Source organism: Dermacentor andersoni, chromosome 2 (genome assembly GCF_023375885.2).
Source record: "Dermacentor andersoni chromosome 2, qqDerAnde1_hic_scaffold, whole genome shotgun sequence".
In the NCBI taxonomy this organism is placed as follows: Eukaryota; Metazoa; Arthropoda; class Arachnida; order Ixodida; family Ixodidae; genus Dermacentor; species Dermacentor andersoni.
In genome coordinates this window covers 198370569-198389073 of record NC_092815.1, presented here as the reverse complement: position 1 = coordinate 198389073, position 18505 = coordinate 198370569, and the positions used below count along the sequence as shown (strand labels likewise).

Sequence of the window (18505 nt, the reverse complement as noted above, 5' to 3'; positions counted from 1 at the left end):
CTCACTAACCTATGATCACTGCACTTTACCCTACCTATCACTTCTACATCCTGCACTATGTTGGGATCAGCAGAAAATATAAAGTCAATTTCATTTCTTGTCTCAACATTAGGGCTTTCCCAATTGCACTTTCTGTTGCTACGCTTTTTGAAAAAGGCGTTGATTATTTGAAGCTTATTCCTTTCGGCGAATTCTATCGGCAGCTCTCAGCTACCGTTCCTAGACTCGATGCCCTAGTTGCCAATTGCTTGTTCCACTGCCTGCTTTTCCCCCACTTTTGCATTGAAGTCGCCCATTGCTATGGTATCTTGAGTTTGCACTTTTCTCATCGCTGATTCAACATCTTCATAAAACTCATCTACATTCTCATCATCCTGCCTGGATGTGGGGGTCGTGGGCTTGTACTATCTTTTAGTCTATATCTCTTATTGAGCTTGATTACGACTACAGCTACCCTCTCATTAATGCTGTAGAATTCGTCAATATTGCCCGCTATGTCCCTATGGATTAGGATTTCTACCCCGTTTTGCTTCTTAACTAGGAGTCCTCTATAGCAGAGGACATGTCCATTATTCAGCAATGTATAGGCATCACCAGTTCTTCTAATCTCACTAAGGCCGATGATATCACAAACAATGTCTGATAATTCCTCAAAGAGACCTGCTAAGCTAGCCTTACTCGAGAGGGTTCGGGTGGTAAACGTTCAAAGGGTCAGTTTCCAGTGCCACTTTGGTTCGTACCACTGCAAACGCCAAAGGCTGCACCCTTGGTTTAGAAATCTTAGAAATGAGGACTACAAAGGCTTGTTTTACCAAACTCGGTGTCCTTTCAGTGCCATTGTCTGAAAAGCCTACGACAATATTGTTTTTGGTGTCATACTGCAAGTCTTGTCGAAGCGACATTTCATCAAAGACAATGACAAAGACCTGATCCAGTAAATTCCAACCAGTGCTTGCTACTTTAAGTACATCAATTACTTTAGGAATAATTCCCGTTGTCACTGGCACTTCAGACAGTCATTTCCGAAGAGACCTCGATGTTGAGAAAGCAAGCACTTCGGAAAGGTGTATCCCACCGTGCTACGAAAGAATGTGCTCAGGGCAAACTCTTCCTTTTCCTGTGGCCACCTCCCCTTCATTCTGCGACCTTGGAGCCGGACCTGACTGTTCGCGAGTTTGTCAGGTCAGACACGACCTTAGGTTTTCCATGGCATCCCTCTTAGTAACCCTACGAGGACTCCCACGTTTTTGCAACCGTGACAAGGCTCTCCGGTACCTGCCAGAGTCTGCTTTCCACTTCCTCAGACTTCTTCCCGGGTGAGGGCTGAACAGCTATTTCTTCCGTCAAGGCAGTGAACGTGTACCTGCAACAATAGTGCATCGCTGTTATAATGTGCACTTTTATAGAAGTCAAAGCACACGTTATTTGTATTAAAAAGCTCCTATTCTGCGGGTCTAGCTCAACTTATTTCATAAGACAGCAAGTAGAAATTGACAATAAGGAAACGTTTAGGGAAAAGCATTCATAACTGATGATGTGGAAGGCTAAGGGTATTTTATAGCCGCAATATCAATTTAAGCGTTACTTCACTGCCTTCACCACAATAACGGGGAGGTTGTATTAAATTACTGGTCATCTTTGTCCGCGACACTGTACAACTTACATGTGCACTGCTATATGGAATAAAATGACGTTCATTGCCTAGGCGACGTCCTCTTGGAGTGCCGGTAGCTGGTGTAGCTCTAAAAAGCAATTAGGACACATGATGAAATGGTTTCCCCAAAACAAGTCTGAAGCCTAAGCTTACTCTGTGTGTTCATAAAATTGCCAAAATAAGGTTGCCTGCATTAGGTGCATCTGCAGTGTGCTGACGTTGTCTTGTTGCTGAGGCATGGAAACAATTGAAAAGTGAAAAGAGAGAAACGATGAGGGAGGACGTAATGCGAGGGCTAGTGCCCGTGTTGGGATCGCCAATCTTGTTTCCGTCTTTTCAAATACTTTATAGCTTTTATTTTACTATGCCATGGGTCACAATCGTTGCATGTACGATGAGCTCTGAATTCTGGACCCACACTGGGTTGTTTCGTGGATTACGGCTGTACTAAACGTATGCTTATGCTATGTAATGTGCTGCAACAATGTGCCCACCTCTGCATAGCCCAGACAGTCCTGGCTCAGGCTTCGGCTACCGCATGGGCGCAGGGCCTACAGCGTCGTCTCGATGAAGCTATACATAAGCTCAGCTATCGAGCCACATTTTCACAAATCAGTTATTGAATAAGCAACAGCAAACACGGATGATTAGCAGTGGCAAGTGCAAAATGTACTGCTTGCCAGTATAATAGCACATGTCAACAGCTTCGTTTGTGTTGAAATACTCAGAGAATTGATGAGCTCTGAATTTACGACACATGTTGAATTATTTTCTCAATTTCGATATCTAATGGTTCAAATAAATTGTTGCTTTTCTAATAGTTCAGCTAGAATATGTCATGCATATTTAGAACTGTCACACAATCAACAATTTAAATGCAGCCTGTCTTGATGATTCACAGGCACTTCTGGGAGAAGTGGATAGGTCTACCCAGAGCTATCTCCGCAGCCTGAAAGCAAATTGAAGTACTATTAAGGTAAACTAAACGCATGTCTGCAAAGCTCAGAATAGAGGGATTGTTTCTATGGAACTTCCAATGTGATGAGTACATATTAGAAATTCCAAAGAAAGAAGTGCACTTTCAAAGCAGGCCGACACTTTTATTTTCCAGTTGATGAAATGAAAATGGTGCGAGAATGCTGTGCTAATTAATGTAGAGTGTGAGATAAGGCTCACATAGCCTAGCTGAAAGAAATTTAAATCTAGACCTACCTTTTCACTCGAACAGCTCATTTGCCGCGTTCACGGATGGCACGGCTGACCAAACGAGCTTACCTCCCGCCAGGTGCGTGAAGCCTCCATTCGTGAAGTGCGCCGAACAGATTCTGTAGTTGCAGAGCTTCCGCCTGGGCAAACCCATGAGGTCCGGCCTCCCAGAGTACTTCAGAAACGTTTCGATCCTGAAGAAAAGTATGTGAAAACCATGAATTCCAACGTGATAAAGCGCGGAGTTGGATCACGCATAAGTTTACTCGTTTCGTCGTCTCGGCACAGTACAAGCTGTGATACATCCACCTTGAGGCTCAGAAACGCGTTTTTTAGAGATAGCTAGTTCTCAGCAGGAGACAAATGCCAAACACACAGCACGTGGTTATATGAGAGGCGGAAAGGTGAAACTATGCAGCATGCCTCAAGTGGTTTGTGTTCCCTGCTTGTTGGTATAACAATATCACTCCAACATATTTGCTCTTCTTAAATCAGCCATATCTGCAATTACCTGTTGCCTCACTCCAGAGCGGCTATGAATGACTTCGCACAGTAATTAGCACAAATGAAAACAGGGAGGCCAACTGCGCGCTCACCTGTTGTCTTTAGGCACCCGGAAGAACCTTGCATGGCTCGTTTTGGAGGTATTCTTGCACGACTGCACGATGCACGAGCGGTGCGAGTAGTCGTGGAACAGGAGAAACATTGCGGAGCACTAGCACAGTTACCGAGGACCACGAAACCATAGAGTAAGAAATATAACAAGGGGGTACGCTCGGCGAAAAGTGGCAACAGGAAATACGTCACGCCATAGTATTAAGACCGACCGTTTGCTGCCGCGAGCATTGAAAAAAAGAAACAATTTGAAATGAGGTTAGCAGAAATTGTTTTATTTTTTTATTCTTTCCCGGAATAAGTAAAATATCTCCGTATGAATTAAATTAAACTTTGCGGCCTACTTTCGTTGACTAACGACAGGCGAATTGGCGAGTGACGAGCCAGGTGAATGCGTCATTCGTCAGACACACCGCCGAAGCGAGCGAGTCGCGCCGCACATCTGAGCGTTGGCGTGTTCGGTCACTCGTATGCCTGTATTTCTATTTTTGGATTTAGCCTGGGTTGGTGGGCTCCCGGCGAATTATTGCGTTCCTTTTGAGCTTCGACGCGGCACCACTGTACTATTGGACAACGGCAAGGTGAGAAATATTGTTCGACATCTGCGACGCATTTCAGGCAATTAGGCTTACGGCACGGCACCTAGTCTAGGCTTGTGACGCAGTTAACTAAATAGAGCGCGTGCATCGTGGCACAGTTAATTTGAAATAACGAATCATACTGGGAAATGTTTGTGACGCTTTCTATGAGCCCCAATATTATTTTAAGTCATTTCGCAAGTTTTGGGCACGCCAGTTGCACAGGGTGCTGTGATGCAGTGTCGCGTGTACTGAATTTTACTGCGACAAGTTTTCGCGCTTTCTCTGACCGCTAACAATTTTGTAACTAATTTCTTTACTTTTTGGGGTACCTTTCGAGCGCAGTGGGTGTGGTGCGCGTGGCCCTGTAAGACTGTTATGCGAAAAGCAGCTCGGCCATAATGCGCAGTTTCGCGCTTTAGTACACTGCCAAGTTCATGGTGCTTTCTCTGACTCCCAACATTGTTGAACATTATTTTCGGCACTTGTTTTTGTTACTTATGAGGCACGCTCACCGCGCCTGTCGTGACGTAGCGAAAAGCAGCTCGGCCGTAGTGACGTAGGTGGGCACGGCGGACCCGGCACGACCATGGCACTCACGACTTTGTTCTGCCTTGTGCAGGGCATTCTCGGATTCACCACACTCCCAACTGCCGGCCATATGCGAACCAGCAAGCTTTGTCTCGGTAATGCAGACCAGCGGGCTATCGAACTTCCAGTGCGTCATCACCAGGAGTCACTATCACTCTACGATATGGCCACCACGACTGCGCAAGAAACTACGCGCAACGCAGGAGGCCGCCTATGGGCCGCTCCCAGTGTTCAGCGCGGCGCCACTTCATCAGTGGACACCGATATAAAGGGAGCATCGCACGCCTTCGGCTTTCGTGGGCACGGCGGACCCGGCACGACCATGGCACTCACGACTTTGTTCTGCCTTGTGCAGGTTAGTCCCCATGCAAGTTCATTTCGTAGCGGCCATCGTGGTATTGTGGTCCTGCCGCGCCCTCGGCGATGTCGGAGTATATATAGCATATGAATGTTTTCTTGCTTGTCGTTTGATTTTATGTGGTGATGTGGAAGTTAACTCTGGCCCCACGCAGAAAACTCTGTGAAGAAATGCTAAAGGGCCAAGCCAAGCTTCATGATGAGGTTCTTGAACTCAAGAAGCAGTTTTCTGACTGAAAAAAATATGGTGCATGACTTCATTGTGGCGCAAGAGGATTCCCAAGAACGATGTGCTCCTGTTCACAATGACAAATTAGAAAATACGCTGCATTCACTAGAACGCCTTATGAACTTTCAAACCAATAAACTTGTCCACCTCGAAGACCGCAGCCGGCGGTCAAATTCGATTATTCACGGGATTCCCGAATGCCCTGATAAAACAGATGCAACCCTGAAGGAACAAGTAGTTAAAGTATTATTTACATAAACGCTTGGCGTGAAATGGGATTCTATCGGACGCATTCACCGACTAGGGAAAAAGTCCGGTAATAGGCCTATCATACGCATTCAAAATTTTTATGAAAAGAAAGTAATATTACAAAAGGCCAGAAAGCTGAAGGGATCAAAAGTGTCTAGTCAAAATGACTATTTACAGTCGACGCTAAAGAAACGGAAGTTGCTGTGGGATAGCGCTAAGAACGACAAACAGCAAGGAAGAAAAGTAATCTTAGTTCATGACAGGCTCATAGTGGATAAAGAAACATTTTATTGGGATGAATCGCAAGACAGGCGAGTAAAGGCAGAAGACCGTCATTCGACCAAGCTGCACACATGACCTGTCCTAGCGCCTTGTAACAAGCAATTAAGGTTACTAAATATTAATTCCTGAAGCATTATGAATAAAACTGAAGCTTTCGAAACATTTCTGCTGCAACATGATCCACACGTCATCGTTGTTGCTGAAACTTGGTTGCACGATGAACTGCCCGATGATGTCTTTCCCCATCCTACACTGTCTTTCGTAAAGACAGGCGCACTAGGGGAGGAGGTGTAGCAGTCTTACGTAAAAGCTGTATCGAAGCTGTTTTAATGGAAGATGTTGACGAAATAGAATGCTTATGTATTAACGTGACTTGCTGGGGTCAGTCTTATCGTATTTGGGCTGTACATGCCACCAGATGTCACACCGGAATCCCTTAGCACACTGAAAAATGACATGGCTAAACTTGAAAATAAGGTCTTAGTAATTGGTGAGTTGAACTTACCTGGAGTAGACTGGGAGCGCCTTGATGCTGGCATTAAGACCTCAAAACATGTTAACATAGTTTTTGACATCATGCTTATGCATGAACTGTTAGAAGTAGTTCACGTATCAACGCGAGTTCAAGGTGATTGCACTTCAATACTGGACCTCGTGTTTATTAACCGCAATTTCTCTCAACACTCTGTGGTATTAGGACAAGGTCTCTCTGATCACAACTTCGTATGCGTTACCTTTGCTCTTGTTCCAGTAACCAGCCATAAAAATCCATCACTTCGTCACATTAAAGACTACTCTAGGGCTAACGATGGACGCATAGTCGAACATATGGAAACATGTCTTACCGATTTTGATGATGCAGATGCCAGCGTACTCTAGACACGGTTCAAAGAAATGTCGTTTCTGCTTAGATAAGTTTGTCCCAACCAAGTCCAAAAAGATTAACAAGCAAACACCTTGGATAACTCGCACCATTATTCGGATGAAACTCAAAGTTAAGCGATTAAAAAAAAAGAACAGGCACCGGCAGATTTGATATTTGATGCGCAGAGTAATCTCGATGGAGCTGTGCACATCTCGAGAGAGTATTACTTCAGAACTTGCCTAACTTTATCAAAAGTGACCCCAGTAAATTATGGAATTATATCAGCGAAAAGAAAAAAAACCGGTATCACATATGACAGTCGACGGAATCAACATAACGGATGAGAGCCATTGCCGAGCAATTCAATGAGTATTTCCAGAGCGTGTTTAACACTCCGTTTCAAACTGCGCATGTAACACGACAGTCTTCTCAAGTGCAGATGCGTCCTTCATTTCTTGTCCTGGTGTGGTATCTATGTGAATAATTTTGAAAACCAAAATTTCATGCAGTCCTGACAATATTCTTAATGTATTCCTACGACGATATGCTTTACCTCCTGCTAAAAATTTTTGGCTATTATTTTTCGCACTTTGCTGACTTCACAACTACCCAGTGATTGGAGGACAGCCCGAATTGTACCTGTCTTTAAAAAGTGAGACCGCCTGACACTAGAAAATTACCGTCCTATTTCACTGACTTCGCAATGCTGTAAAATTATTGAACATATTATAGCTACTAGTATAACAACTTCCTCGAGGAACGCTGCATATTGAGTAAATATCACCATGGATTTTGAAAAGAATTATCAACGGTAACTCAAGTCGTCACATTATTTCATTCCCTGGTATTGACCCTCGATAGACAAGGTAGGATAGATATGCTTTTTTTGGATTTTTGCAAAGCCTTCGATAAAGTTCCTCATAGTAAACTCATTTTCAAATTAGTTACATCAGGCATTCCACAAATACTTGTTGTCTGGATCTCAGCCTACTTGAGTAATCGCAAACAATACGTTCATGTAGCGGGTCAATACTCGGGCTGTCTGCTGGACACTTCCGGTGTACCTCAGGGCAGCGTGTTAGGCCCCTTGCTGTTTATATTGTATAATAATGATATTGTTGACGTTATTCGCCCGGGTGTAGAGATAAGATTGTTTGCTGATGATTGTGTTTTGTTTAAAGAAATTAGTTCCACTAACGATTACCACGATCTCAACACTAGTCTGGATAATATAAACCAATGGTGTGTAAAATGAGGAATGACCCTTAACACCAGCAAATGTGTCTGCCTTCCAGTAACTCGCCCAAAAAAACCCCTGTAATATACCTACATATTAGGGCCTTCACCATTACAAGCACTAAGTTGCTATATATATCTCGGTGTAACTCACTTCAAACCTGTGTTGGAATCTTCATAATGATAATGTTTGTTCATCCGCCTTCCGCAAGCTTTGTGTCCTTAAACGTAAACTTAAAACGGCTCCCACTAATGTTAAGCTGCTCTGCTATACTGCTCTTGTACGGCCAAGACTGGAATATGCGTGCATCATATGGGATCCTCATACTAAGCGCAACATTGTGTTAAACGTATTCATAGAAAGCCCGTAAGATTTGTTTTTAATAAATTTTCAGCGTTAGACTCTTCTTCCGATTTAATGAGAGCAAATGGCATTCCCCTATTACAGGCACGAAGGCAAAAATTTAGATTAGAATTTCTTTCCTAACTGTTTTAAAACAAACTAGCGCTAGAGGCATCAACATGTTTGTCAACCTTAACTAGCAGGCCCACCCGACACCACAATGAAAACGCTCCAACCCCATATTTTGCTCGCACAGACCCATTTAAGTTTTCTTATTTCCCGAGAACCATTAATGAATGGAACTGCCTTATCAAAGCAAGTACACTGTGAAGTAACCGTGCTGAGCCTATGTTATTGTTGCTTTCTTTCGTAGCTCTTGTATATCTTTTGCATTTGTATTGACCACCCTGCGCGGACCACGAGTCCGCAATATTGTATAAATAAATAAATAAATAAATAAATAAATAAATAAATAAATAAATAAATAAATAAATAAATACAGTTTGGCGCGTACTGAATCTTACTGCGACAAGTTTATCACAATTTTTATGTCCCCGGTCACAATGGGGGATGATAATGGGAGGAACGAGGTGATGGACATATTACACAACTGGTATTACATATTAGACAACTTCCCCTTCCCTTACGTAGAGTAGCAGGCCAGATGCTCCATTATCCAGCCGACGTCTCTACATTTTCCAATCGTTAAAAATACTTCTTATGTCCCCGGAACAATTTAAGCCCCTTTTCGGTACTCACGCTTGTCGAAAACGCGACAAGCAATAGTGAAGACTGATAACACGGGAGTGTGTTGCTTGCGCCGGCAGAACACGAAAGAGATAACGCCAAGGAGCTCAAACGTTAGTAACTAGTGACTCGAAATTTCTGTCTTCTGAACGGCACCCACGCATTTGTCTTGCGTGCGAGCAGAAGGAATTCTGCGAGCGTCCAGCATGGTCTGGTTGAGAGACTGTGTTGTGGCCACCGCTGTGTACTCGTCGCGTACTGTCCCGTCGCTTGTAGCCAATTTCGCGAAACGCGCAGTAGCCCGTGCACTCGCGCCAGTAATGTGCAGGAAATAACGCCCAGGAAGAGGGGAATGCTTGGAATTAGAATGTTTTCGTGGTATGCACGGCATTGTTTGAGATGAGTCGAGTATTTTCTATGCCGTGTGCGGAAACACAAACTGATTTTGTTCGTAATGCTGCCCATTCACCTCTTTCGCACGGTTCCTCTACGCGCATTATTCTTGCATGTTAATACCAAAATAACACTTGGTTGTAAATAAAATTTTCCAGGTGACGTCGTCTAGTGGAGCTTCCCGCGGAAACTACTGCTGCTTACCTGGTGCCACAACGTTGTATGAATGCAAAAAGAGCCTGCAGCGAGCATTTATAAAGAATAAAATAAACATTTCCTCATTTCACAAGGCGTCTGGCGTCTTTATAAAATTGCACGTGGCACATATTCGATGGAGGCTTGTGAGGATCGTTCGCAATCAATTTGACTTATTAATAAAACGATTTCGCACGAAGACCGCACGCGGTTGAGCTGTAGAAGCAAAAATTAAAAAAGACAACGGAGCCGCCGTGACGCGTACCAGCTAGTATTAAAAATGCGCACGCACGAAACCGAACCAGGAAGTGTGGCTCAGGTATTAATGCCGATGGTTTGGTGCGCTGCAGTCAATTGGGCCGCTGGGCTCTATGAGAGTGTCCGCTCTTGTTGTATTCATTTCTCTATGACGAAACTGACAAAACTGTCCATGCCGGCCAACACACGCAGCGAACGCTTCTCGATAACAGCAGATAACGAAAATGAAGCTTACGTAGCGGGCTAAGGTGGTGCCGGGAGGGTTCGTGGAGACAGTCGAAGGTGAGGGAGTTAGTTACGAGGGAGTGATGAGGGAGGGCGATGGGGAGTAGTTGTTGGGGGGAAGAGCACGGCTACATGGACCCGCGCGCGCCGATCTAGGAGGCCATGCAGGGGAAGCGGATTTGCTTTTCCGTCCTCCTGATGGATGACGCCAATTACCTCTGCCACCGAAGCCGCGGAGTTGCCCAGGCCGGGTTAAGTCACAAGGGGGGCATGCCATTTTAAGAAGGGAAATATTCAACGATAAAGCGGCCGCCCCGTGTGTATGCGATATGGGACCGGAGGCAGCAGTTGACGCAGCGCAGGCATTTCTTTTGTTTTTGGACCAGTGAAGAAGCCCGATATAGAGGGCGAGGCTAATAGGGTGATAAAAGACGGGGATAAAAACCACGCTGCTTCCGGTCCATCGTAGTCAATCGTAGTCGCCGCCAGCCTGTTCAATCGATTTCTGTGCGCGGAGCAGGCCTGGCTAATTCGTTCAACTTACATTCGACGTAACTAAAAGCGCGGCGCGTTAGCCGGCAGTCACGTAGAATTCTTTTAATTTCGAGTACTTTTAGGAAAGGCTGGAAAAAAAATTTAACGGGGCAGTAATCTTAGCATAATGAACTAATCCAATGTTTTAGAACAAGCGCTACAACCTTTGCATTGAAGATCTTTCGCTAGACCTAATATTGAAAGATTTAATTAAGCAAACAGTTATTTTCCCAGCTTTGCGGATTGACAAAATACAGTGACGTGCTCCATATGGCTCGGAACAATACTGCGCCAATTCGACACGCGTAGCACCTATGTTTGTTTTTTCATACTTGGCCTAAGTTAGGTGAAACGGAAACACACTGTACATATTGTAGCGAAGTGACGATGCTGTCAGAGTTTTACGCATCAGCTCACCAGGAAGACGAAGATGAAGGGGGATGAGCTCTGCCAGGGGCAAGTGCAGATCCGCAGGTACGACGACGAGAAGTAGCATTCCAACAACTAGGCTTATTAACTTGACATTTATTTTAAGTTTACACTGTACATCATATTTACATAAAAACGATGCCATACCCATCGTCGCCGGCCTGCCTCACCGGCCTGGCCTCCCTTGGTGAAGTGCGCCGTGGGCTGCTGTCTCCTCGCTCACCTTAAGATTACCCAAACTATTCCTTAAATGAGTTTATACAGTACTCATGGGACCCGCAGACCGGCGGGTCCCTTGAGTGCGACGGATAGGCCTTCCAGTCAGCGTGCCTTGAGTGTACTTGAGGACCAAGTGATCATCGCGCTTCGCTCTAGCATTGTCATTTCCGTCGGCAGCGAAACACCCGTAGACGTAGAAGGCGTCATCGAGTGTGACCAACATCTATTGCTTAACCACGAAATTTGCATCGCGAGACGGATCGCTCTACTGAACGGAGGGAAAGCTAAATAATTCTGGCAAACTTCAGCCAGGAGTTCAAGCACATCAACAAGGGCAAGACGATCGTGTGCATTGTGCAAATCGTGGAAACCAACAATGCGTTTGCCCCCTCGGATACTGCCGCACCTACCCCGACGACAATTGTTCTCGAACAAGACTTCGACCTATAAAGTCACCCCATGATTAAGCTTCAACACCTCAGAAGTCTGCTCCGACGTTACAAAGATTGATTTCGGACGTCATGGAGGATTATACAAACACCACTCGCAAAGCATCGCATAATTGAAAAGTGCACTCGACCACTCCGTCAGAGCCCTTATTGGGTGTCGAAACGAGAACGTGAAGCTATCAGGCAACATGTTAACGAAAGGCTCAACTACGACATCATCCAGCCATTGAAAAGCCCGTAGGCTGCTCCTGTAGTCTTGCTGAAGAATAAGGATAGAGCCCCACGTTTCTGCGTCGAATATCTTCGAATGAACACGATCACAAAGAAGCACATATACCGCCTCCCACAGATAGATGACGCATTGGATCGGCTCTGCAAGGCTCACCCCCGTATTCACGAACGCACCTCGACTGGACCCTCCACTCGAAATGCTCCTTGAGGGCGGTTTTTCGTTTCACAAATCGCCCTCCACTCGAAACGCGCCTTGAGTGAAGAAAAGCTCGAGCGTTTTACTCGAGAATGTCAAGGTAGGCTCGAAGCTACCTTGAATAGCTCCTTGAGGGAAGTTAGTGCGCAAATATGGCGGCCTTGTTATCTGTCGCTCGCCTTGTCAGCTTTTTCGAATAGACGCCAGTTGCCTCCGCACCTTTTCTTTAGTTGCTCGATACTCCGCATTTTCAACGGCTTCGTTTTTGGGACCGGTGCAATCCTCTGGAGCGCTTCGGCAACGGAGTTATTCCACTGCGGCGCAAGGACAGATCGGCTGTCCTGTCAAGAAGACTGCGAGCTAGTGCAGTGACTGTCGTATTACTCCTGGCATGAGCCAGTTGTTGACCTGTATACAGGTATTGTTCGCGCGAGTGCTCCAAAACTGCTATTGGCGCCAGATCATTTACGTGTTTCTCGCGGCTGATCATAGGCAGCCGCATCAGTTCCAGCACGGCGCGATACATAACTGCGGCGGACTTCAAACCTATGAAAAGAAAACGACGACGAAGATTCCTGCGATTAATGCGTGTATTGCCTGTGTGCGTGTATTGCATGTGCAAGCGCCGGCAGTCGCCCGCATTCGCGCGGTTTGCACTTGGGTAGATCATCAGTGACCCCCGTATTCACAAACGCACCTCGACTTGACCCTCCACTTGAAATGCTCCTTGAGGGCGGTTTTTCATTTCATAAATAGCCCTCCACTTGAAACGCGCCTTGAGTGAAGGGAAAGCTCGAGCGCTTTACTCCAGAATCTCAAGGTAGCCTCGCAGCTACCTTGAATCGCTCCTCGAGTGAAGTTAGTGCGTAAACATGGCTGCCTTGCGATCTGACGCTCGCCTCGTCAGCTTTTTCCGATGGACGCCAGTTGCCTCCGTAGCTTTTCTTGGGTTAACCGTGCCGCGCATTCTCAAGGGCTACGTTTTAGGAACTGGTGCAGTCGTCTAGAGCGCATCGGCAACGAAATCGTTTCACTGCGGCGCCGAGACAGATCGGTCATCCTTTCAAGAAGACTGCGAGCTAGTGCAGTGACTGTCGTCTTACTCCGTGCATGAACCAACTGATTACCTGCACACGGGTATTCTTCGTGCCAGCGTTCCCAAAATACTATGGGCGCCAGTGCATTCACGTGTTTCTCGCGGCTCATCGTAGAAAGCCGCATCAGTTCAAGCACAACGCGATACATAACTGCGGCGGACTTCGAACTTGTAAAAAGAAAACAGCTACGAAGATTCCTGTTATTAGTGCGTGTATTGCCTGTGTGCGTGTGTTGCTTGCGCGAGCGCCGTAAGTCGCCTCGTCGGCGCTGTTTGTACTCGGGCAGATCATCACTGCCTACGCTAATCCAAGGACGGCGAAGCACACCGCAGCAAAGCGAGCATCTCTGTAAACGAGCAGGTGCGTTCACTTTCATTTTTGCAATTTTCTTTAATTTGATGCGGCTAGTTGCGCTAAGGAAAATAAGAAATGTACTGTAATTTCGAGCTGACCGTGTGCAGTTGGTGCAATTTAAAGTCATAAGCAATAATTAGTAATCCTCGCTTCAAACCATTCAGTTTAATTAGCTTGCCATCCCTATGAAGATCCGAGCTCAACGAGGAAGTCACCAACCATGAAATGGCATTCAGAATTATACCTCCACGTATACACAGGTTAATGTAATGTTTTGTTCGAATAAAAGAGACAGAATAGCAATACAAGAGAGTAGAGTTTTTGTACAGGACATTATTTTTATTCCGATAAATAAAGGTGTAGCAGTGTAGTTACAGCTCCTAATACAGACAGTGCTAGCAAGTGGTAGCAGATATATCTCGTACACCTTTCTTGCGAACATCCCAGCTCTCTATAGGGTTCATTATTTAAGTGTTAGATCACTGTATGTCGGTCTTGCTGCGCAAGTGGTAGACCAGCTGAAAAATGATTTTTGCAAATAAAAATAAATAAAGACAGTATGGGCTAATTAATGTAAAAAAAATATCGCGCTCTAGAACACAAAATTCTTAAACGGATGTATTATTACGAAATGTAAACTAAAGACAACGAATACAGCACCTAAGCTAGTTTTCATGGACCTTTTTTAACGTTAGTGTATGTTTATTACCAACCCCTTCTCTTATGCAGGAACCAGGTTGCCAACAAACGCACGAAGAGCAACTGCCTTTCCAACTGTGCTGTGTGTTCTGCGTATGCATTGGTGTGCAAGTGGAGGAGAGGTCCAGTTAATGTCCTGCTGCACTATAATAGCCGTCGAAATATTCTGCTTAAGACATCTATCACTTTTCTGATATCCTACCAGCTCAAACATCACCACTAAAAGCAGTTTGACTGCATGGATTTGCCTTCATAGACACGTTGTAGCTGAAGTCATTGTATTTTTCACCCAGATGTCGTTTCTTCAGTCGTATATATTAAGACAGTATGTACCCCTTAATAATTTCTGGTCAATTCAAGTGCCAATTTTTGTCTAAAACAATAAATTAACATTATTCTCGCCTTTTTGTACTTTGATAGTATGCAATACAGCGTGAACTCTTATCCTACAAACAGAAGCAGTAATGAAGGAGAATAAAGAAAGGGGGTTAACCGAGGGGCGCGATGTTTAATAATCATATCATGAGAAGCCAACAAGCAGTCACCAAATACAACATAGGGAAGATTACTTGTACTTACTGATTGAATGAAAGAAATTATAAATTAAGAGCAATGAAAGTGGATGAAAAAACAACTTGCCGCAGGTGGGAATGATCTAGTTCTAGTAGTAGTAGTAGTAGTAGTAGTAGTAGTAGTATTTCATTCTGGTAGTAAATTGTAGATATACAAGAAAGTGGATGGGAAGACGGCGCCGTGGTAGCTCAATTGGTTAGAGCATTGCACGCCTATGGCAAGTTGTTTTCTCATCCACTTTCATTGCCATTAATTTGTCATTTCTTTTATTAAATTAGTAAGCACAAGTAATTTCTCCTATGTTGTCTTTAGTGTCTTCGCTTGTTTGTTTCCAAGGATATAAACAGAAGAAGTAGTACTGCTGACAAATATATTCTAGAATAAAACACCATCTCTGTTGAAGACAGTAGCCTGTCGGGTGTAGCCACCCGACGGCATGCAGTGGTAAATTCTTGTAGAATATATGCTTTTTCTACCTTGCTTCTAGCATCAGCTTAAGATAAATTATGACGGCCCGAACAATGAGTTTCTTCCATCGGACGCGGATGAGTGTTGGCTTCAATGGGGCTTGCAGAACTTCAGCAATTGACCGAGGTACAACACCCAGGGTAGCAGCGTGCCTTGCGGGATATCAAAATAGGCCAAATGGTGATGCAGACTGTCACAATGACAATGCTGAAAAATACAGTACAGAGCGCATTACTACCGTTATTTCAGAAAAGCTGAGATCAACCATCAAAACTATGGCATATTTTTAATCTACACTTGCTCATGCTAAAGTAGCTTCAGCATGCCACAAAATACTGAAGTGCTGGCTACAAATGCTACGAAAGTGTCGCTTCACAAATTGTGGGCAGCAAAAAGATCCTGTCGCAGCTGCAACGCACCACGGGCAACTGATGACTTCGCCCATCATATTCATGCTATTTAAAACAAAAATCATATGACAGCTGAAGGGGAATAAAAAATTAATTTGATTTTATTACGACATGGCTGTTTTATGTTTGTGGTTCTAAATAACACGGTGTCCATTTCGCCATTTTGTGAATGTGCAGACACGTAACATGAATATTTTTACAAAGTATATGAAAATAAGCACAGACTAATTACCGCGTAGGTTAGTCAAGTACTTCTTCAGCACCTAGCTTCTTTCAGGGAAGCGAGCTGGTGCAATTCCAACAGACAGGCACCATTTCTATCGATGCTTTCCGGTCTGCCAGAAGCCTTACTGTGCAACACAGGCGTTGATTTTTTCATCAGCTGGTCCTTCCAAGGACCACATCCTGCACCAGAACGCCAATACCTTTATGTAGACAGGGCGCTCGCGCGCTAAGTAAATTCAGTATACCTAAGCAACGGAAATGAAAAGACGTAGCACAACTAAAGATATGTCGGCATTGCGTGAACTTGAAAGCACAGTTTATGGAACGTGAATCAGCTGCTACCACACAACACACTGAAAAAGTTAAGACGAAAAGACAAATGGCGGTGATGAAGTATTGACAAGTGAATTTTCGGAAGATTAAAACATTGCGTAGCGTATATGTGAAGTGACGAAGCACAGGAAATGCAGACACCAGTGATGGTTCGTTGACCATATGTGCTACAAGTTGAGCAAGCCGACTGACCACGACGGCTTCTAAAACAAAGTACAGGACTCAAAATACGCTTGTCTTTTTTTTTTTTTCACCCTGCCCGAGCTACGCACTCAACCACAAGCCGAATTTTCCACAAGTTCCCATTAGCAAAAAACAAAATATATGTTTTGCACAAGCTTATGCTGCCTCGAATATGTTTCAGGTACTAATTAATGCCCGCAGCATGAGCAACTGGAGTCAATCATGCTTGTGTACATCGGAAACGGCTTATCCACAGCGCAGCGGCAACCTCAAGAAAACCGCATTGACATACTGTGCTTCCATGAAAAAATGGCTCACTCACCCATATTTTTTGTCTTGTTGTTGCTTTCAGCAAGCTCACAGCACCACTCCGTCTTGAAGGTAAACAAAGCTGCCCATCGTCCGTTCCATCTGTGGCCTCAGAAGTCATTCAGGCTCGGTCACCATACGCACAAGGACAACATCACCCATCATAACCACGATTAACAACCGCAGCGTCAGTCACCAATGAAACACTAGGAAACAAAGAGCAGCGGAAAAATGCCGGCGCAAATTATCTTGGTTCTCAGCCGTGCGCCATGCTCTCAGCTGTTCGGATGCGATTGTTGCCAGACCTCAAACACAGCTCCTGCTTGCTCTATCAGTCGAACGCTCACAGTGGCAGCGTTGCCGAGGTAAAGTTGTGCATTGCGCCGTGTAGTTGTTTGATTAGGAAGAAGAATGAACTGAAACACATATTTGTCTTAAATAATGGGCTTTTAATATGCACATTCAAGAATAGTCTCGATATCAGACACTTTTCTCGGTCGATACACTTCACTTGAGTCGAGGGCGCATTTTCAAGGCGTTCCTTGGCGGAGGAAAGGTGAAGTAGTGTTCATGAAACGCAACGGCGCCTTGAGTGAAGGAAGCCCCGTCGCCTCGACTTGGCTGAGTCGAGGAGAAGCTTCAAGTGAAGGCGTGTTTAAGAATACGGGGGTGACTGTGCTAATCCAAGGACGGCGAAGCGCACCGCAAGCAGGGCGATCATCTCTATAAGCGAGCAGGTGCGTTCACTTTTTTACAATTTTCTTTAATTCCATGCAGCTAGTTTCGCTAGGGAAAACAATATAATGTACTGTAATTTAGCGTGGACAGTGTGCAGTTGGTGGAATTTAAAATCGTAACCGTATATACGTGAGCCTTCCTTCAAATATTCATTTTAATTAGCTTATCATGCCTATGAACATACGAGCCCAACGAGGCAGTGACTATAGAAACGGAATCCACAAATATACATGCATGTATACACATGTGAATGGAGTGTTTTATTTGAGTAAAAAACACAAAAACAAAACAACAGAGTATACTTTTCGCACATCAAATTTTTTATTGTCATAAGAAAGCTGTAGCAGTGCCGTGACAGCTCCTAGTACAGACATTGCTAGCAAGTGGCAGCAGATGTATCTCGCATATCTTTGTTGCGAACATTCCAGCTCTCTAGACGGTTCATTATGTGAGTGTTAGATCGCTGTATGTCGGTCTGGCTGCGCAAGCACCAAACCAGCTGAAAAATGTTCCGTTGCTAATATAAATTTAAAAATGTATGAGCAGTACGAGTGTATTCAAGTAAATAAATATTCGCGCTCTAGAAGATAAAGGTCTTGAATGAATTTACTCAGTACGAAAAGTAAACTAAAGAAAACGAATACAGTACGTAAGTTTCTTTTCATACGCCTTAGCATCATTGTGTATTTATCACCAAACCCTTGTCTTACGCAGGAACCAGGCTGCCAACACAAGCACGCAGAACAACTGCCTCTCCAAGTGTGCTGTGTGTGATGCGCTTGCATTGATGTGCAAGTGAAGAGCTCCAGTTAATGTGTCCTTTTGCACTGCAATAGTTGTAGCAATATTCTGGCTAAGATGCCTATCCTACCGCATCTGACATCCTATCAGCTCAAACATTATCACTAGAAGCAGTTTGACTGCATTCATTTGCCTTCATTGACACGGTGTAGCTGAAGTGATAGTATTTTTTATCCAGGTTCTTTTTCTTCAGCCATATTTATTAAAACAGCATGTACCCATTAATAATTTCTG

At 44.5% G+C, this 18505-nt stretch overlaps 1 protein-coding gene and 1 long non-coding RNA gene across 2 annotated transcripts in view; both read right to left on the bottom strand.

The window, feature by feature from the left end:
- The window catches only part of LOC126540257 (uncharacterized), a 128951-nt gene that overhangs the window by 65905 nt on the left and 44541 nt on the right, over window positions 1-18505 (bottom strand). The window lies entirely within an intron of this gene.
- LOC129387181 (uncharacterized) lies at window positions 15158-17604 on the bottom strand. Its single transcript, XR_008614464.1, has 3 exons — window positions 16746-17604; window positions 15915-16087; window positions 15158-15479 (listed from the first exon to the last, which is right to left on the bottom strand). It is a non-coding gene; the product is annotated as an uncharacterized lncRNA (long non-coding RNA).